The sequence below is a fragment of the Tympanuchus pallidicinctus genome, unplaced genomic scaffold (genome assembly GCF_026119805.1).
Source record: "Tympanuchus pallidicinctus isolate F22 unplaced genomic scaffold, pur_lepc_1.0 scaffold4, whole genome shotgun sequence".
Lineage (NCBI taxonomy): Eukaryota > Metazoa > Chordata > Aves > Galliformes > Phasianidae > Tympanuchus > Tympanuchus pallidicinctus.
In genome coordinates, this window is record NW_026294758.1 from 41,932,446 (window position 1) to 41,954,717 (window position 22,272).

Genomic DNA, 22,272 nt, shown 5'->3' on the forward strand with positions numbered 1-22,272 from the left:
AATCAGGAATAATAAGAAGATGTAACTGTATGACTTAATGAACAGAATCTTAGTGATTGTGTTTAGTTAATCACTTCAAAAAAAGGGCTGTATAAAAATTTGCTTTGATTTGCATTCTGCTTAGTTGTGATCTATTTGCATTACAGCTGAGGATCTGCTCACAGATTTATGAAGATAAGAACTAATTTTTGGGTGGTAGTCTGTCATATTGAATGGCTCAGTAGTGCTGGTGAGTTCTGTCTGCAGTACCAAGGAAAGAACTCAACCAGGCATTACTACCAAGAAGCCTTCTGGTAAAATATTTTTTGACCACATTTTTTGGAAAGTCCTGTTTGAAACTTTTATCAAAATGTTCTACACAAGTCTATACATATCCATTTTATCATATGCCATTTTGAATTTGGTTTAGCTTATCTAATCCTTCAGTTACATTAACAATGTTTGTACATTATTGAAGGATACATCCAAATATTCAAATCTTGGTGATATGTCATGTATTTGATTTATTTCTTTTACCATTATTATTAGACAAAGCATGGGGAATTCTGAGTTCTTAGACAAGCAGTCATTTTTAGTTCCAGGCTGGGCATAAGTTGCAGACTTTTTTCTTGAATTCTCGTAAAACTGAAAATATTAATTTGCAGTATCTGTATCAGTCAGACAGTTGAGTAAACAGCAAGATTAGCAAAGCTAGATCTTCTACAGCTTTATTCCTAGGGTAGAAAATGTTGCAAAACTGAATCCACCTTCTAAGCTTCCCTTTCAGCCCACCTTCTATCAAGCTCGTGTAATCCTTTGCTACTTTTTGCTTGGCTTAATAGGAGGTGTGGCACTGATTGACCAGCTGGCTGCTACCTCTTCTCTGTTAAGTAAGTGTAATGGAATGCCCTGGCTGTAAGAACCTGGCAGGCCAGAACAAAAGGTTTTTGAGAGTGTATGCTGCTTCTGGGTCATGCTTTGTGCAACTGCATTAGAAAAATTAAATGTATTTGCAAAATCACTCTGCCAAAGATGGTGGAAGTAAGTGTACAGATTCAGAAGCATTGGAAGGATAAAATACATAGACATATAATCTTGGGAAATGTACAACTATCCTCTGGAGACACAGACAGGTCTGCAAGTTTTTTTGTTTGTTGTTTTGGGTTTGTTTGTTTCCAATTGTATTCATTAGTCTGATAAATTACTTGATTTAGTAGGATAAATACTTCCCTCTTTTCTTCGTGCCCTGGACGAAGATTAGAGTGAGACTGTGACTTTCTTCCACGTGGGCATTAGAGCAGAGGGGTCTTCTGACTTTAATCCAGAGTATTTTAATCCTCCATATTTGCCCAGCTGCCTCCCGTGTGACCAGATTTCATGCATATGGAATTTTGAGAAATACTCCATATTGACAGGTGTCTGCTTGTTCAGAAATGTTTTCTGAGAAGTAATTCATCAGAGTTGCTTTTGTGCTGCTCCATGGATCCATCCTGCTTACAGGATACATTAAAAAAAAAAAAAAAAAAAAGTCCTTCAGTTACCAGTATAAAGTCAGAGTAGTTAAATTCTTCTAGCTCATAACTGCTCTCAACTTACCTCAAGAAAAGAGCAGGTGTTGTACAAATTAGTCTGAATTAAATCAAGCTCCTGTTACTTCACTGTAACTACCAACCATCCAGGTGACATACACATATTGAGGACACTGGCCAAAACTATCAGGGAGGGTTTTGTGAGTTTGGGTGGGGTATTTACTTACCAAATCATTAAAGTGAATTTTGTACTTCCTCTTTTCATGACGAATATATGTCTGTATCTCTACCAAATGGACTCACATGGTGCATAATGACATGTTTTTATGTGTGAGCTTTGCAGGGGTGAAGCAAACCAGTCTGTTATGCACACTGGACTTAAAAACATAGAACTTATCCCTTTGACATACAGAATTCTTCTGAATGCGAAAGGCACAGTACTGTCTTTTTCTTCTAACTGTACCTGTGTTTTTTTCTTGTTTGCATCTTCCTCCCTAGTCCTTCTGATTAATTTAACTCTCCCTGCTTTTTGTCTCCTACCTCCCATCTCTTCCTGTGCATGTCACCCACTGTTTTCTTTTCTTTCTTTCCTTCTAGCTGCCAGGTGTTCTGCTTTTCTCCACACATTTTTATTCCATTGAAGTTTTACGAGTGGGGTAGCTTTTCAACTTCTTGCACAAACAGTTGAAAAGTCATCACTTTCTCATAAACAGTGGTTTCCCTAAGCACATCAACTATATAAGATTAAGGAAAAATGGACCAATTTGGCACAGATCCAAAGTCTCATTTGAATTGCAAAACTGTACCTGTCGAAACCCCCTCCAGAAAATGTCAGAAAAAATCACATTTTATTTTGGGAGAATTCTGCAGGTCTTTTCTTCTCATCTGCTGGGATTCCCTTCAGCAGTATTGAATTTGGATGTTGACAGTGATGGAGAATTTACAGAGCTACTCGAGTTGTATGTTTCTTTTAATAGTATTTAATAGTATTACTATCTGGTAACTATTAGATACTGTCCTGGTCAGTAATTAGGTGAGTGAAATACCTTCTGAGTTATCAGTTTTGCCAGTCTCTTAGGAAGCATCTACTTTTCATCTTCCTGTAGTCCGTGTTTAATGAAGCCATTCTTTCAGAAAACAGGAGAAATTCTTAACTGGAGATGAAAAATTATACCACATGTGCATTAAACGGAGAGGTGTACTTTAAACTTGAATGATAATTTGGAAAAGTAATCCAACATCTGCAGATGTAGGGATGCCTGCTGATAATGATCTCCAAAGACTTCAAACAGTGGTTTTATATATATATATATGAGACCTCCATTCTGCTTTTTAGACCGGAACGGTTCTGAACTTGTCTTTCCCACCACTATCACACATACCCTCTACTTCTCTGAGATTTCTCAGGCTCCTCAAGTCTTGCCCTCAGATACCTTCCTTTACAAGTCTAGCTGTTGCCACCACACACTATTTTTTTTTAGCCATCTTTGATCTCATCTCAGTCATTTCTCTTAAACAGGAGGAAACAGCTTTCAAGGAAGGCCTCTGCAGACACTCTCTCTCTAATGAACTCTTTCTTCCCTCTAAAGCCTCCCTCCTGGAATCTACACTCATCTGCCTGCTCATCTCATCCTCATGCTCCCATTTCAGAGGTGCCTCCACCTCACACCCTGCTCAGTGCACCTGCCCTGCCAGCCTGCCCTGCTTCCCTGGGATCAGCTCCAGACGGGCTGCTGGGATTGTGTGCTGCACTGCTTGGGGAGGAAGCACCCGTGCAAGAGGATATACCCTTTGCATAGCCAGGGAGGATGCTTTGGCCTGCAGTGTAACCTGTGGTCCCCCACAGCACATGTTCTCCTGCCTACTGGCACAAGGCATGCCTCAGGCTTTCCCAAGGTATCAGAAAAGAGCAGAACTTGACTGAGTTGGGGTAAAGGGGAAAAGAGCAGAAGAGGAGGAAGGAGTTCAACAGTCTATATGTAGGGTTTTTAGAATTCTTTCTCCTACATACATGACTCTTTGCCTTCTCTCCTAATCTGAGAATTTCTGCTTTATAAAGTTCAATTTTCAAGCTTTCTTCCTTTTAATTGTGGTTCAAAAGTAGAGCAGCTGAGGAGATGTTTTAAGTCACTGGGGAAGTCAGTGGAACAGGAGGAGTAACTTCATCATGGAGTCAAGTGCAGATCTGTAGCTAGCCTTGAGTTTGGTTTTCAGAAATGTCTTCACTTTTCTACCCTCTGCAATCAGTAAGTTAGATCTTGCGCCTGAGTAAACTGAAGCTCTCAGTTTGCTTTGAGGGCAGAACCTGGTATTCCCTGCTTGACTGATCTTTTGGGCTTTCTGTCAATGGGACTTCTTGTTGGTGAGCACAGTTCAGGACAGCATTGTGTGACTCTATGGGATATGGTATGGGATATGGTATGGGATATCCCTGCTGTGTGTTCCTGTGCTGATGAGAGATACCTGGCTCACTTTCATGCAAGTGTGCTCAAGTGCTGAGAGCAGCGTAGCCACCTTTGTTTGAGCACTGCTTGTGCTCATTTGTTTTGTGAAGCTGTGCAGAAGTGTTTTAGGAATTTCTGCATGGCATTTCACTGTGCAAGAAGACATTGCTGGCCCCCTTCCTGCTGCTCTCCAGGCCAGACAATGAATCAATGTTTTCATTTCTGAGAAATATACTAATACCGTGCTGGAGTCCACGGTCATCCTCTTGTGTAGTTTGGTCTTGGAGTAGGAAAACTAGGATTCTTCTCTGTACATGGCCTTCCCACACAATTGAAAATGGTGATGGTATATACATTAAAAAAAAAAAAAAAAAAAGCCGAAAGAAAAAAGATATTAAATATCACTAACTTGTAATGTCTTGATAAGTGAACAATTCAACTTCTTTATTACAAAAGCACGGAAAAGTAGAAGGAGTTAAAGCTGGTGGGTCCTTCATAATGATGTACTTTGCTAATCACTGCTTATGCACAGTCTAGCAATGAAAAAAGTTTAACACTCAGAAGTGCTGTTTCCTTCTGTTTTATAAGTGAGGTGTTGTTTTTTTTTTTCAATTTGAAAAGGATTTACATTTATTTAAAGACATTTTTCTAAATTTTGCTTTGAATCCAAATCATGTCATACAACTTTGCCAAAATAAACTTGGCAGCTTACATTTTCTTTCCTTTTTTTTGAGTGTTGGCATGTAATGAATATTAATGGAGCATCACTTCCTGGTTTCTGGCATGATACTTTCTTCATGTTAATACAGCTTTTTGAAATACCAAAAGCCAGTGTGCAGTTCAAAGCTTTCAATTAAATTTAGATGAATTGATAAAGAATTTCATTTTCTGTCTTGTGAGAGCTTGATTCTGTTTGTTTCTTGAAGAAAATCTTTATTATTTTTTAGAAGGGTAAGAAAAAGCAATTCCAAGAGTTTAACTCCATTCGTGTTTACGTGGTACATCTTGTTCCTCTGTGTCTGAATTCAAACTCCTCAAGTTAAGAGCGTTCTTCATTTCAGGATTTTATAGCAGCAAGCACATTGTCAGCAATCAAGTAGTAATAGGGAGAAATGAATCAGTCTGGATAAAGTGGAACTGACCTGAATTTGATCCTTAAACTCCAACTAACCACAACTATTCAGGGTCTTTAATTTTTTTTTTTTAATTATTTTTTTTTTCATTTCAGAAATTACTATCACACACCTCTGCACCATCTGGCTTTTCCTAGGAGTGGAAACAGACTTATCAACATAGTGTAACAGAGTCTGTTTTTGTGGTGTGTCTGGCATAGTTGTTACCAGAAAATTCTGGAACTCTCACCAGAAAGGCAGCTTTTATGCAATTTCCAGAACAGTTTTCACACCGAAGAGGATTAGGTGGTAAGCAGAGTGGAGAAAGAATCTGTGCTTGTGGTTGCATCTTGGTTTTACAGTCACTAATTTGTGCTAGGCTAAACGTTGCTTTTAATTATGAGCTGGTGGAACTCTCATGAAAATGAGAGAAAAGGCTCCCATTTGTCTCATTGTGACTTGAACTTTTCATCATGGAAATCCACTGGCTGTAATGAGGTGACACATGAGTTTCTTGGAGCTGAGTTTAGTCCTCTCTGTGTGTGCACACTTGTTTTATGCTAGTGTCGTCCATCACGTAGACCCTGAGGTCTAGACTGAGGAACCCATTCCATCTGGCCTGTGCCTTTGTCCCACAGGAGAAGAGAGCTACAATTGAGGCTGAGCATGCTGATTTAACTCTTCCTGTCCCAGACCAGCATTTACTGTGCAGCTGCTGATGACATGTGCACATGTGGTGGTGGGGAAAGTGGGGGCTTAAGGGAATGACACTTATGATTTTGCCAGTGGCTGTAAGAGGTTGTCTGTGGACTCTCTCAGAGCTGCTGTGAGTGTGCCTGGGGAGGAGCGGCACAGCAGTGTCCCTGGGATAGGCACACTGCTGCTGATACCTGCAGTGGCTGCCACAGGTTTGAGTGTCCTTTATACCCCACAGCTGCACAAGCATCAAGACTTAAACCAAGAGCAGAATTTGAAACCATCTATAAGACAGTTAGGCAGATAGTTTTGCATTTAACTGTGTTTGGCTAGCACATTCAAAATATGTAGCAAACAGGCGGAATTTAGAAGCTGCAGCCCAATATAATAACGTCCTCAATTTTATACCTTGGAGGGGCAGGAGATTGTGACTGACAGACAGACTGCCACATCAGGCTCTTTTTCGTACAGATTTTGAAAACTTCCTGACAGCTCCATTCTTCCTTCAGCAAAATAGGACAATGCTCCAATTGACTGCAGTGGGGGGGAGGCTCCGCGCCAGCATTGGGCTGTGTGCTTACTGAGCCATCTCACTTCCTACCTGCCTGGTTTGCTTTCCTTGAATGTGCACAGTGTATGTATTTGCTGCAAAGCATTTACATAGTAAATGGAGACCAAAGCAAATTTTGCACATTGATAATCTGCTGGGTGTCATAGCTGGAATAAACAGGGGGCTTAGCATGAACATAGCATGTGCACTTAAGTGTGTGTGCTTGACTAAAGCAAATACTGGTCTTTGCACAGAAAGTGAGAGTGTTCCTGCTTGCAGACCCGTGCTTAGCACTTACATGCTGAGCAGCAGCAAGATTACTGTAGCTGTTGCTAGACTTAATTGGACCTAACACAATTTGGCATAAAACAAACAGAAATTTTAAACAGGCGCTGAATAGAATATTCTAGGTAAAGCTGGGAGAGATGGAAGTAGTCAGAAATGCACTAAATGCATTCAGTTAACTTCTTTCTCTGTGAAGATGCATGGTGCTTGATTTTCAAAAGTGCTGAGTGCTGACAAATCAAAGAGGACAGTCAGGATCAGATAAATACAAGTGAGCACCATGTTTATTCCTATGTTATCAAAATAGTTTAGAAGAGAAACAGGTTTAAATACAATGCAGACTGCCAAATGGCAAGAGTTGCTCCTATTTAGAGCATGATGTTAGAATGCATTCTTCTAGATGAGGCAGCGTGATTGTTCCTGGGACATCTGCTTTAGCTCCTGTTGTCCTCTGTTGAATATGTATGTGTCTAAATGGATGAGTTTTTTATATTGACCTAGCTCATTTTCTTAAAAAATGTTTCTGAAATCATTCGTTGGCATGCTTTTCTTGCATGAATTATGAAATAATTACGGAAGTTTGAGTAGGCTCAAAGTGTGACGTTGCTTGTTCCAGCTCTGAGATACATGAACAGGTTTTTGCAGCAAAATGCAATAGCCCTCACCTTATCTGTTTGGGATCTTTGAATAAACAATATTTCAGCATCCAGAGCTGATATTTTAGCATATATTTCAAGATATTAATTTATCTGGGAACGTGAGCAAAGTGGATGGGATTGAAGTCTGAGCTATGGCACCTCCTGCCACTGCATAAGACCAAAATAGACTGCTCATTTTCCCTCAGATCTGATCTACCACTTGAGATCTCCTCGACTTGATTTTTAAGTAAATACATGAAAATAAAGTATTGGAAGATCACGGAATAGGAGAGAAATTGATTCTGTATTTGAACACAAAAGTTCTTGTTTGCTTATATGATCATTTCCTAATGAATCACCTGTCGTCTTTCCCCTCCTCCCCCCTTAAATGCAAACCTGGAAGAGAGCATAGCACTCTTTATAGAAAAATTGGCAGCCATTTAGCCCAATTCAGCTCTAATTACTGTGAGCTATACAAGAAAACAATTCAAAATTCATATGGTCAGAAGCAAGAAATAGTGCAGCTCTTACTACTGGTTTGTATCTGTTGCTCAGGAGCAAGTTAGTGTGACAGAGGTTGGTAAGGGGCCACTACGGTCTGATACTGGTGTGTAAAGAGCTAACAATTTGATTACATGGAAGCCTTAATTTCACAGCTTCATACAAATGAATGTGCAGTGTTTGAACCTCTACAAATCATACCTGCACAGAACATTCTGTCCTAATGAAGGACAGAAATAATAAACATACAGGTATACACAGGAGGCAATGACGTTTGTAGGACTGATGACACAGGAACAGCGCAACAGTGCAGCAAGCTTCATGCACTGTGTTAGTCCTCTCCCCAGCATTGCGCTTCAAATGTTTTTCTCCTTGGTCCTACTTCTTATATTTTAGGTAAAAAGCAAGCGTGAAACCTATTCTAGTTTCCTTCATTGTTAGGAATTTGGATGATTTTGTCTCAATTGCAAAGGGCTCAGGTCACGCCAAGGACTATCTCCTGAAGCCACCACTATGTGGGTTCTGATTTGCTTGCTCTGTTTTTTCTGCCCACGCGTAATCAATGGTACACTTAGCATCATAAAAATAAGGAGAAGGAAGGAAGCTACCTAATGTGAAGATCAGTACACACACAAAAAGTAGGAAGTGTCATGAAGCAGGTAAGGAAGGTCACTGTTGTTGATTTTCAACTGGAAGAGGGTAGATTTAGACTAGATATTAGTTAGAAATTCTTTACTGTGAGGATGGTGAGACACTGGAACAAGTTGCCCAGTGAAGCTGTGGATGCCTCCCTCCCTAGAAGCATTCAAGGCTGGGCTGGATTGGGCTGTGAGCAGCCTGGTCTAGTGGGAGGTGTCCCTGCTTACAGCAGGAGTGTTGGAACTAAATGATCTTAAGGTCCCTTCCAACCCAAAACAGTCTGATTCTATTGTTTGGAATGCTTATGTTAGATGAAGCTTTTATATCCAGTTGTCTCACACGTACTCATGATACACTCATTTAGTACAACTGAGTTTAGTATCTTAATCTTCCATTAACAATTCTTAAAAATAGACACTGCTCATTTTGGCATATGACAATGCATGAACTGTAGCAGTAGCATTCCAAGTTAATTGAAGTTTCTGCTTCAGCCTTTTGTGAATGCCTGGTAGCTGAAGGAAAGTGGTAAGTCAATAAGAGGAAAGCAATCATTTTACTGTATATTCTTTGCAAATATATTGTTTCTATCGTTTAGAAGTCTGACTGAATCTGTTGCTTTGTACTCAAAGAGCCTTAGCCTCCTATTTATTTTCTGTTGCTTGTCCCCACAGTGGATCTGAAGTCTAGATTTTCAGCAAATGTAGCATACATGTAGGGAAATCCAGATGCAGCTTTTGAGGGCATATCTCCTCTGCCCACCATGAGACAGACAGAAACCACTGTGACAAGGTTGTTACCTTAATTATGATGCACAGTGGAGAAGGTAATTTCAGAGGATGAGTTTGTTACCTCCCCTGTGCTTTCAAGTAGGGACTTGCTGACTAAGCACATACTGATTGCATCAGCCAGAGCCTGAAGTGATACGGCATTTATCTTCTGTGGAAATGAGTTTTGTTACAGTGAGGAATGTTTACACTTGTAGACCTGCTGGCATACATTTCTCACTCTCTTCCCTTCTAGCATTTTGTAGATTTCATTTTCTCAGAGGAATGGGTAAAATACTTGCATATATGTTCTAAGTGCATTAACTTTTCTTTGTAACCCTAAAACAGCACCCTTCCTACATCTGATGTTCAGATTGTACCAACCTCATAACTCCTAAAGAGAAGGAGTAAATTAAAGCTTTCTTTTATTAAAACAAACAAACAAACAACATCAACAAAAAACACCCTGATTTCATGATCATTAGTAACTCACTTTTCTTTTTTGTTTGGAAAAATAATTTTGCTGCTAAAGCAACTATCTCTGCAGAAGATTACTTCTGTGAGAGGCCTAGTGCCCAGTAATATGGAAAATGAAATCTTCCGAGGTTATAAGAACATCTCCATGCAATGCGTGCTTCAGGAAAGATCTTCCTTATCATTGTTTTGCATTTTTTGTTAAGCCACTGATTCCCCATTGGTGATGGCAGAATCATTGACACTGATATATATATATATTTCCTCAGAATATCAGCTTTCTGAATGAAGTTTGGGCGTCTCGTGATTTTAGCTGTGGCTGTTTCAAGCTTTGAATATGCAGTTTGACCCTACATATAGCAGGGGGGTTGAAGCTAGATGATCATTGTGGTCCTTTTCAACCCAGGCCATTATATGATTCAGTGATTCTATTATTCACTTCTTACCAACCAACTACATAGGAGATGCTTAAAAGAGAATGGCAGCTTGTTTTTCTAAGAAGTTAGGTGTTACAAACTAGTGAATATGCTGCATTCGGTTCAAATTGATGCTAGATAAATGTAAATTGCTCTGACAAATCAGTTTTAAAAACAATTCTTCCCCCTCGTCCCACCTATTTTGATGATGTGTGCACCAATAGACGCCTTAGAATACAGAAATTTTGGAAACTGAAATTGTGATATAATTTCTTGCGTTGCGCTTAGAGGATAGAGTGATTTTATTACATATTGAATTGTGTGACATGATTATTTTCTATCATTAAGGGCAAAAGTATAGATGCATGTTTACATAAACAGTGACAATGTTAAGTATTTACAGAATTAAGTGATATGGTATAGATACACAACTCAATTAAAAAATAAAACAAAAATCTGCTAAATGGCATAGACAAGAAAAGACCAGAAAATATGTATATTTTTCCAGGCTTTTTTTTTTCTTTTTTTTTTTCTTCTTCTTTTTTTTTTTTTTCTTTTTTAGAAAAATAGCTGCGTCTTGTCACTTTTATATTATAGATAAATATTGTCTGTATGTATGACAATGGCAGTGGATCTTACTTTGATTTCACTCCTCTGCAGTTTAAATTAAACCTGTCTTTTGTATACTTCAAACATGTTCTGCCAGACACAGCATGTCCTATCTTAGCTGAGTTGAACATTGTATGTTGTAAATCTGTGCAGTTGAAATAATGCTTTTAAATATGTGTTATAATGATTTAATGAGACATAAATTCAAAGGTTGTGCAGAGGAAGAGGCTTGGGAGAACAAAAATATTTTTCTGAGCTCTTACACAATATTCTAGTATGGAAACTCCAGCTTTGCACCATAAGGGGCAAGTTTATCCTGTAAACTGGGGAAAAATAAAGAAAAAAAAATAAAAGAACAAAATGATAAAGCTTGTGCTTTGCTTAATAAGGGCAAATTAATATATGTGTATTATATAGTATTAAATATATTTGTATTCCAGAGTATAGCTAAAGGACAACTTCCCATGAAATAATGCATTCCTTTAGAATTGCTGTAGATTTTCATAATTTTTTTTAAAGCATTCCTATTGTAACCTACATCAAAAGGGCAGCTATGGTTCTTGTGTCTGACTATACATATGCATTATAGAAAAGTGAGTCTACTGTAATTACCAGTTTGCAGAGCGAATTCCTGCAGGGTTTGTACTCTCCCCATTAGTAAAAGAGATAAGTTGAAATGTATTAAAATTTCACTGTACAACTGGGAGTTTTTGTTCACAGTAAATGTGGTAATGTTTCTTCATTGCTTGACTGTTTGTGTTTAAATATAGGCAGTGTGCCCAACAGGGACAAAATTATAGGATAAAGCTATGTATAAAAGGAAATCCTTCTGAGAAAACCTATAACGTTTTTTTTTTTCCTTCCCTCCGTTTCTTTCTTTCTCCCCCTCTCTCTCTTTTAATAAGCAGTTATACTTGTAATCACACTACATTCAGGCCAAGGAAAAACATTTTACCTATTTCACACTTATTGGAATTCTTCTCTGTCATACATAGCAGCCTTTTGTGCAAAAATTCTATGGGTTTGTTTTTGGGAAATATTGAAGGGAAATAATTTTTAAAAGATATATTGGAGAGATGCAATTTTGAGGATTTTTAATGAACAGTAATATCTAATGAAAATAAAAATACTCACCTGTTAATCTCACATTTTTGAGAGGAGGGCAGAGTTAAAGGGCTATGTCCCCTTGTTCCCATTTGCTTACAGAATCAGTTTCTGGTTAACAGAGAACTGTCCTGAATGACACTGCAGGACCGAGTCTATGATTAATTTAAATAAGAAGTTACTGTTTTACATTATAATTTTCAAACACAGAGTTTGATGCTGATGAGATCTAAAAGAAATAGAAATCAGAAATTAGAAAATATTCAGGATTTTTAATATGTTTTAAAACTTCCCGCTTATTTTCTGAAAGATAAAATCTTTCCCTGTAGTTTTTTCATATAACTTCTATAGCAATCATCTTTACTGTCTGGAATGCAGCACAATTAACTCTAAAGCCAGGTATAGTTTTGGCAAAATTGGAAGCCCATCATTTAGAATCTTGAGAACAGTGACATCAACAGTAGTAATTCCTAAAAAGTGAAATTATTTTGGAGGAGCAGATTAGGCAGCAAGTAGTGTGTTTTTGGTATTTCTTAAAGAAAATATCTTTTTGAATATGTGGATAGAGAGACATAGCTATTCCAGGAGTCCAGTTCCATTTTGCTTTGTTAAAATCACATTTTGCTTTTTCTTCTGTTTTATAGAAATAGAAAGTGGAAAATGAGAACTAAAACTGCTTTTACCAACATCATTTTGTGTTGTCATTTGTGTTTTTCTTAGAAGTTCTTTAGTTACCTGCTACATATGGTATTTCTGTATGTTTACGTTTTCACTATTGTTTTTTACTCAACATGCTGTACTGAAACCAAACAAAATTCATCTTGGTAACATGAGCTGCTTATCTGGTGATGATCTTTAAGACCGTAGAAGATCTCATCATCTTCTGGCTAATTTATGTAGGAACTATTTGAAGAATAGAAATCTATTAAATGGACTTATATACTTCTTGAAGCATTTATAATCTGACTTTCAAAGAATGCTGACCCAATTGTCCATGTAATGTGACTGAAATCTGTCGGTTATTTCCTTCTACATGTGCCACATCAACAGACTCACTGTCTTTTGTAGGAAAGAAGGAAATTTTTCCTTTTCTGGAATGCTTTCTTTAGCTTTAAGTTTTACATCATGATTTTCAAATATTTTTGTCTTACACGCCTCCTTTATTTATCTACATTTATTGTGAGGAAATGGAATTCACTTGTGAATAGCAGAGTTGATACAGTATGGGAATCTAAGCTCTACTTCTATATCTCAGATTCTAATTGTCTTACATAGTAGCAGCAGCAGCTACATAAGCAGCCATACCAGAGATCAGGCAATGGATCAATTGATCTATCTGTCATTCATTCATTCATTCATTCATTCATTCATTCGTTCGTTCGTTCGTTCGTTCATTCATTCATTTTCCTCTTATAAGTGCATTAGGGTACAAAGAAAAAAAAATAGTTATGGTTTTAGTAGCCATGGCTAAAAAATGCTTTTTGCAGAATGTTTTTCCACATAATAGCAATTTTGTGTTCAGGAATGGTACAGAAATAGTAAACCGTTCACTTGCTCAGATTAGCAACAGTTTTGAGAATGATTGTTCTGAGTGATCAGAGGAGTAAAGCCAGTGCAAGCAGCTTGCTCTAAGAGAAGACTCCAGTAGTTGTGCTTTCTTGAGCTGAGCATTTGAGTGGAGCTAACAACGTTAATGTCTCTAGAAGAGTCAGTGGCAGAGGAAGTTCCATGAAGCTTTTCACAGGTCTGTCCATCCATCCACCCATTCAGCACTGCCTACTGCCTTTACAAAGTTTATGGCTGAATGCTAACAACTGACGGTGCTGGTTTCATAACATAGTAGGGCTGATCTGAAAGCAGTGCCTGCTATTTTATTGTGTTGGCCCACAACATCAGAGGCAAATATTGGTGGAATGGCAGTAGAGACTGACTTTCCTACCAGTATATACCATTACATGTTGCCGTGTGAGAGATGGCAGCAGAGAAGCAGTCTGACTAAATTACATCTGACATACATATGAATCAGTGTTGTACAACTGAATACCTCTGTATAGAAAAGGAGTGCATCAGTTGACATTTGCTGACACTTGCTGAACATTTATGGAGACCAAACAGCACTTGTGAGCACAGTGAGCTGGTGGGTAGAGCATTTCAGCAGTGGTGACAGCAACAGTGGATCACCTTCACTGATGCAGTTTTATGTGGGTGTGGCATTCAGGCTCTTGTTCATGGCTGGCAAAAAATGCATAGCTGATGGTGATGATTGTGTTGAAAAACAAATATTTGTAGCTGAGAATTTGATCCATCAAATAGTTTTTTGTGCTCTTAGTATCTGTTGTAGTTCCCATGGAAATTAATAGGAGGCATTCTCTTTGGAGTGACTGATGTAAATCTGGTTCTCATCTGTAAGAACAAATGTCTGCATTTGCTAACATTCCCTCAGGCATAAGGAAACTCATTCTTAAATCAACTGTGTGCTTATCTTCAAATTTGAAGCAAATTTTCTTGAAATTTTAAGAAGCACTTGTCAGTCTTAGTGTTTTTCCATCCATATAATTTTTTCTTTGATGTGAGGTGGATATTACATGCTGTGGAGACATAGGGTCATATTGTACTTGCAGTCTTCGTAGAATATCCTGTTGGCAATACTGCAAGCTGAGTGTATAGAATTAGGAAAAATGTGGCCTACAGAAACTTCCTGAAAAAATGATAGGGCTATTATGATTTATGTTTGTTTTCTCTTGAAATGTCTACATAGCATTCCATGGCACAAGTTTCCACTTTTGACTGTACTTAAAAAAGAATCTGAGTGACTCCCTTATATTAAATGCAACATTATAAACACTATTTTATATTTTATTTTATTTTATCTTATTTTATTTTTCTCTATTTATTTCATAGATTTTCTCCCAAAGAGTTGAAAATGTTTTTCTAAAATGAAGTGATAGATTCTAGCTAGATTCCAAGCTGTTTTATCCCATTAACAGCTTTCCATCTTGTTAGCATCCTTCCCTTCATATTGTATTAGTAGCTGCTTTCATGAATGCCACAGAGAAATATAACAATATTAGTACCTTTCAAATAGTATTAGTGAAAATAAATAAAAGTGAGAAACAATACTAATATACTGTGATGTAAAATCTCTCATAAAATGCTGCAATGCAGTGAGCAACTTGGAAGCTATTTACATATCTCTGAATATGGGAGAAATGAGAAGCTCCGTTGCATTGCATGGATGCTTAAGACTGTCCAAATGCAAGGTATATTCCCACTTCTTTTTGTTTCGAGAAATACATTGTTCTAGTATAATTACTCATGTTAAAAAAATGGCCATCCATTTGTTTGTGGTTATTCCTTTACAAAGTGTAAAAACTGTCTAAAATTATGTGTTTTTAAAAGATCTCTTAATTTTTTTATGCCAACAGATGAGATTGTTTGCTTCATGCTTCGGTCTTAAACTCTATCCTCATGCTACATGTGTTGTGAGAACTTTGCTAATCTTGCCCCTGAAAATTGAACCTAATGTCCGTGCCCAGCTCTTGCAGACGGTGGTTTGAAATTGAATGGTCAGGGATCACAGGGCATCTATGGAAAAGTCAGACACAGGATCAGAGGGTATTCTCACGTTTTCTGCCCAGTGTTCTGGCTGCAAAATTGTCCATGTAAAAAATGTAGGTCACTTGTAAAACGCAATTATTGTATGAGAACTACACATTGGAGACATTAGGTCTTTCAACAGAGACAGAAATACATCTGCAGGTATAATCTGTAGAAAGTATGGCCAGCATTTCCACCCCAATTTTCCTTCTCTCTTTGCTTTAAACAAAGTGAAAATATATTTTGAAAATTAACTTCAAAGAGCTGTACTGATTTCTGTCTATCTACTTTTCTAATTATACAGGAGGTGTTGGTTGTTTTTTTTTCCCCTTTTATGTGAGTTTTCTTGGGAAGGAATTTTCTCTGTTGACATGAACTTGAGACTTTAATACACTGATTTTTCTGAACTCCTTTCCAGCACAGGTTCACCAGCTAAAAATTCTGAAGCACAGAGAAGCCATAGACAACCATAAGCAAGGAGCATACTGAAGCTGTCTTCTTGTTCTTGAAAAATGGTTTTCTTCTTTTTTTATGCTCACAGGCTTAAATTTTAAGTGAAATTTACCCAAATGATTGCTTCATAACATAACGTGCAATTATCTACCAACAATGAATATGAATGTGTCTGGTGACCAACATACGAAGTCAATTTTTAGTCTTGTAAAATGTGTGAGCATTTCAAGAAGGATCCAAATTTGCGGTCTCATCCTGCTCCAAGAGGAACTCCTGCATATTTTTTATTGCTCATGTCAAAGCTTTGGTAATCTTTTCACTTAGACATTGTGTCTGTCTTTCCTGTGATGCCAGGCTTATTGTAGGTGGGTTGGCTTGTGCATTTCCTAGATCAGGTCAGTATGCAAATGATCCTCTTTCTGGTGCTAGTTTGAAGCAAGCCCTGTTTTACCACTGATTTACCAACTACTTAAGATAATGTAATTTCATGGTAATCTTTATTATTAACAGGAAAAATTATGCTGTGGTCTTTTTTAAAAATATTTGATTTACAAAAGAAGAGAAAAAAAAATATTAGCATTTCTACAGTTAAGAAGGAAAGTGACATACCCCAACAGCTGTTTAGTAGCGTATAATATACATTGTGGGGGGGAAAAAAAAATCAACTTAAAATTCTGATGCTGACATACAGTGATGATCTGCATAGGCAGCATTTGTCTTTTTCAGTTTGTAACCAAGAAATTATGTCAGGGCAAAGAAGACACTCATAGAAAAAAACTGTCAGACTACTTGCAGGAGTTAGCTACTTGTCTGCTGCTTCAGACCTTTCTTTGTCAAGCGTTACATTATATGCAGCAAACAGAGAATGGATTTGAACAGACCCATTTTAAAAATCTGAGTTACCCAGATCTGTTCAGCCTGGGGAAAAGAAGACTGAGAGAGGACCTGATAAATGTTTACAAGTATCTAAATGGAGGTGGGAGGCAGATGGATGAGGCCAGGCTCTTCTTGGTGGTGCATAGAGCAATAGATAGGACAAAGAGTAATGGCCTAAAACTTGTACAATGGAAGTTCTGTACAAACACGCAGCAGAACTTCTTTGCAATGAGGATGACAGAGCACTGGACCAGGCTGCCCAGATAGGCCGTAGAGTCTCCTTCTATGAAGATATTCAAGACCTGTCTGGCTACCTACCTGTACAAGCTATAGTAGAGTTCCTACTTTAGCAGGGGGGTTGGACTTGATCTCTTGAGGTCCCTTCTGACCCCTGTAGTTCTGTGACTCTGTGATCTCTGTGTCTCTCATCAACTTCTTGTTCTTTGCGTAATTATTTTCATGTGCCATGATGCCCCAAGATCAACTGCTGTGTGTCTTTAAATTATTTACCCAAAGATAAAGTTATTTCAACAAAATATTAGTTGGAGGGCATTTATAAGATATAATTGGAATTAAACAGGATGTAGAAAGGAAAGGTTGCATTTAGCACATTGAGAGTTTTTTCTTTAAGTGGAGAGATAAGCTGCATGAAGTGCACTTTGCTTACCAAATACTTAACCCTACACAAACTGTAAACTTTTAATATATTTATGTGTATCTGTTTGTGTTTTAAAACCCTGGCATTCTTATTAACTAATACATTTGTGCACACACTCATACAGAATCTCACTAATTTTAATGAAACAGTAAGGAACTGCACTTTCACATCAGTTTACTGGGTTGCTCTCATTACAAGGATTTCACAAACATGGAACTAGATCAGCTCGTATGATCTGTATTTGGACCAGTTAATTTGTTTATGTGGACTCTGTAAGATAAATGAGTGGCAGATGCTTTAAGCAGGTAGATGGAACTTCCATGCAAACAAAGTAAGTAGAGTCAGTACTGTTAGGCATTCAGGTACAATCCCTTTGTACCATAGATTGATATGAGACACTTCTTAAATAATTTCTGTACCTGAGAAAGATAAGGCAAGTACATTAAGGGGAAGGGTCTGTTATGCCATTCACCTCATAGAAGAATGTAAATGAGACTTCATTAAGATACTGTTCAGCCTCACAGTATTGTAGGAACCTTGTCACAAATAGAGAATTTTTTTAGAACAGCTACTAAAAATCAGGATAAAGTTAGGTGCAAAAGTAAGTCTTTCCAGAATGTTACATCATTTTAAACTTTCTCCGTCACTTATGATAACTGATATGATTCTTCCTCCAGAGTTATGTATTCTTTATGTGTGCTCCTTCTTCTCCCATACTGGGATCCCTTACACAAAAGCTTACTGCTGCCTATCTCTTGGAAGCTCTGCAAAACAGCCAGACAGATTGATTTTTCCATTATTGCTATAGGCTGCTCCTATTAATATGTGAATAATACTTACTTGCTATATAATTAAATTGCCCAAACTATGCTAAATGAATACCCTTGGTCTGGGGGAAACCCACAGAAGTCAGGAATAACATCTCTCAATGTTACCCATAGTAACTTACACAGAGGTGTAAAAGACCTCATTCTTTAGTGGGAGGCAATGTTCCTTTCTTTCTGCATTGCGTTCTACATGAAGAAGATCTCAAAGTGAGCAGCAGGATATCTCTGAGTGTTTCAGTGTCAGTTATAAAGCCGTTAATTTATTTTAGTGCGTGCGTATTTTGTTTTTAAACTGTAATAGTGTTGCTTCAAGATTTAAGGAAGCAGTAGTGTAAATTATTCAAAACAATTCTACTGCAATCCAATCCATTTCCTTCCCTGCTAATATAAAATGCCCTGAATGGACGCTGTATTTTTTGTATAAATGCAAGAAATGTTATGATAGGAACTCCATGGAAGGAATGTATAAAAATATCTCAGAACTCCTATTATTGGCAGATCATTGGTGCGGTAGAACTTAGTGGCATTTTTCAAACAGCTGTAGGAAATCATGCTTTACAGCATGCTGAATGGCTTTAACGTGTAAGCTGTCATCTGAATGCATGCCTATCCCCCTGCACATAGGGAGCCAGTACGCGTTGTTTTTCTGTGCAAGGTCTTTGGTTTCTTTTCTGCTCCTCCTGTTTTCTGTCTGTCTTTCTTGGAGGAGTTTCTGAGGAAAACCTTAGGAAAAATTTCTCTCCCTAACACACAGTGTAGTGCACATAGTGCCCCATTACGTAAACTTCTTTAGCAATACATTGTGAAGGTAGGATTACACTGGATGGCTTCTGGAAAGTCTGGCTGCATTTTTTTAGAAACACTTTTCTGGCTAAATTTTTGCTTTGCTACACCCTTGCATATTTGTACCTACTTCCTAACAGGATCAAACAATGGCTACAATGTCTAGTCACTGCTAACCAGCTCCAGGATCTTTTTACAGCCCTCCCCACCCTACCCCTGTCAAATTAAAGAGTAACAGATGTCCAAATGCAGTTAACGTTGATCTGTGCTGCTACCTACCAACACACCGGCTACTGTACTTCTGTCCTCTCTCCACTTTAAAATCCTGCCACTGTAGACTGGAGGGACAGCATTAAAGTTTTAAATTTTAGGTAAACATGTGCTACCTTAATCTTCCCCTGCTCTTCTGGGTCATTCCTGAGCTTGTCATGGTGTCATTGCTACACATCTGCAAGTTAAATGCTTTTGGAAGAAAAAAAAAAAGTAGAAAGATATTGTTAATAATTCATATAAACATCCTTTGCGAGGCTCAGTGCTTAAGTTGATTGCTTTTGTGAAGATCTATAAGAACCAAGTGTTCTGTCACTTCAGTGAGTGTTAATGCTCTGTGTGTCTGTAAGAGCATGTGCTTCTCCTGGAATTTTATATCTCTCCCCTGAGTTACACTAGTTTCATGTTGGAAACAATAGTGATCCTGGGTAGTGATATGGATTAACTGAGTCAAGTGGAAAATTGAATCTTTGGAATAAGGACTAAATTCTACCTGAGATTTTCAGTAGCATCTATCACTCAGGTTCCATTTACTCTGACAGCAGCACTTTGAAGACACTGCATCTCATTATTGTTTAGGGAATGTAAGTAAAAGGCTTATGGAGTGTTTTGGCTAAGACATGTAAGTGACTGGGTATTTCCAGACCCAAATGAGCACTTTTCAGTCTGTGGGATCGACCTTATCACTGACCGGCATGCATGGAGTTCTTTGTGATGGGATGGGAAACTACTGATGCTGGTTTACAACCTGACATCAACACCTATTTTGTCTTGTAAAAAGCACCCAAAATTCATCCATGCTTATCTTCAGAATTTCTCCTGACTATCCTTCTTACTTTACAAAAATAGATAGCTCTTTTTGAAGATTCAGTTTCTTGAAGAACAGACATTTTCATGTTTCTTGAAAATTTCCATTAATTTGAGTGTATGTATAAAAGATAGAAAACTTACTAGTTTCTTAATGTCCTTGATAACACTTTATGTTATCAAGATAGTCTTTAACTCAAGATAAATAAATATGGAACTTGTAAGCTTTTTTTTTCTCCGTCTCAGAATTTAGAATGGATAAAAGGATCGTTTTTGAATGTGTGTAATAAAACTTGCTCTTAGGCTGAAACATTGTATTCAGGCTCAAACTGAATCCAGTCTTCACAGGCAACCTGTTAACCTCTAGGCAAGAAATAGGTAGAGTTGTAATGGGAATGCTGAAGAGCCTTAATAAAGCCACTCTACTGAATGACATGATGTCATCTATATATGTATACATATGCTGTGAGTGTGTTTCTCCCACTGTACACACAACTGAATATGAATAGGACAGCATCACTTCCAATACTGCAAATACAAACCACGTTGGTGCAGAGATTAAAAAAGGTGTTGAATATGATAAAATCTTTTATTGTAAAATAAGAATCCTATTTTGTAAGCCCTTCATTCTTTTTGCAGTACAATTAATTACTGAGTTCATTAATTAATGAACATATTAGAGAAAGAACACCATTACTGACCAGTGGAGACCTGATATATTACTGAGTCAATAAACTATTGAACATGAAACAGGACCTTCCAGGAGAATTTTTTCCTCATAACCCACAAACACATATATTATTCCTGCAAGATCAGCACTTCTTTGGTACCCTTGTATTTCACATTACTAATTCTTTTAATCACGCATACATACAGTGTTTTATAACCTAGCTAATGAGTAATTGGACAGGTGACATTGGGACTGAGACCCTGAAGTGTCAGACATAATAGAGCAGGATATTTTCATTGCCCTGCAAGGTTTTTGAGAGTAAAAGGTAGTAAAAGAACATGTAGGATATGTAAAATCACAGCTCTGTCAGAAATTTAACAGAGAAATACACACTTTAAGTGGATAAGTGAAATATAAATTGTTTTAAATGACTGTACGATGCAGATAAATAAGAGATAAGACATATAAAACAACTCTGAACTTTTAAAATAGTAACAAGGAGTTTAGCTTGAGCGAGTTAGCGTTGAATGTAATTTTCTTTAAATCAGTATAGTTAAGGTAATGCTTTTTTTTGTACAGATGGAATGTATATAGGGACTGTTAATTGTTTGGAAGAGACGAGCATTCGTAATGCTTCGATACCACTGTGGCTGTAGGATCTGAGCATCCTTCCCCCACCTTAGCCCCCAAGTAAACATTGATTGCATCTAAATCTATAAGATATCTCTTCCTGGCAGCTCTGGTAGTTACTGTAGATCATTAATCTGTGAATGATCAGAATAAGCCTCTGTCTCAGAAATCTCCATGCAAATTACATCTAAATGCATGCTGTAGATTTATTAGTAGCAGTTTGAAGTGCACAGGTCATCATCTATGCTATTAAAACATGTAAGTGTGTTGCACATTAAAAAACTTCCATTCTATTTGTATTTGCTGTGGGCATAGCTAGCCTCTCAAGAAAATCTGTGTAGTTTTTTAAATCATTTTGAAAAGGGAGGGGAGACCTTAATGAGGTGTATTATTTAAGCAGATCTCTTCATGGAACTGGAACTTTGGCATCTCTGCTTTGAAAGAATTCAATCTTTTGAAACATGCACATATTTTGAATGCCACAATATAAGAATGATATAAAACCATTAGAAAGCATCCAAAGGAGGACTACAAAGATGGTGAAGAGTCTGGAGGGGAAGACATATGAGGAGCAGCTGAGGCCCCTTGGTGTGTTCAGGTCAGAGCAGAGGAGACGGAGCGGAGGCCTCATGTGGCTACAGCCCCTCACGAGGGAAGTGGAGGGGCAGGGCTGAGCTCTGCTCTCTGGTGACAGCAAAAGCACCTGAGGGAACAGCATGGAGCTGTGTTGAGGAAGGATCAGGTTGGCAGTTAGGAAAAGGTTCTTAATCAGAGGATGGCCAGGCAGTGAAACAGGCTCGTCAGGGCACTGTCATGGCACCAAGCTGCCAGAGTTCATGGAGAGCTTGGACAGTGTTCTCAGGCATATGATTTTTGGGTGGTCCTGTATAGAGCCCATAGTTGGACTTGGTGATACCTGTCTGTCCTTTTCACCTGAGGATTTGCTGTTCTGTGATTTTAT

General features: G+C 37.8%; 1 protein-coding gene across 3 annotated transcripts in view; it reads left to right on the forward strand.

Annotated features, from left to right (window-relative positions):
* The window catches only part of BNC2 (basonuclin 2), a 364,120-nt gene that overhangs the window by 202,561 nt on the left and 139,287 nt on the right, over window positions 1–22,272 (forward strand). The gene's annotated exons all lie outside the window — the stretch shown is intronic.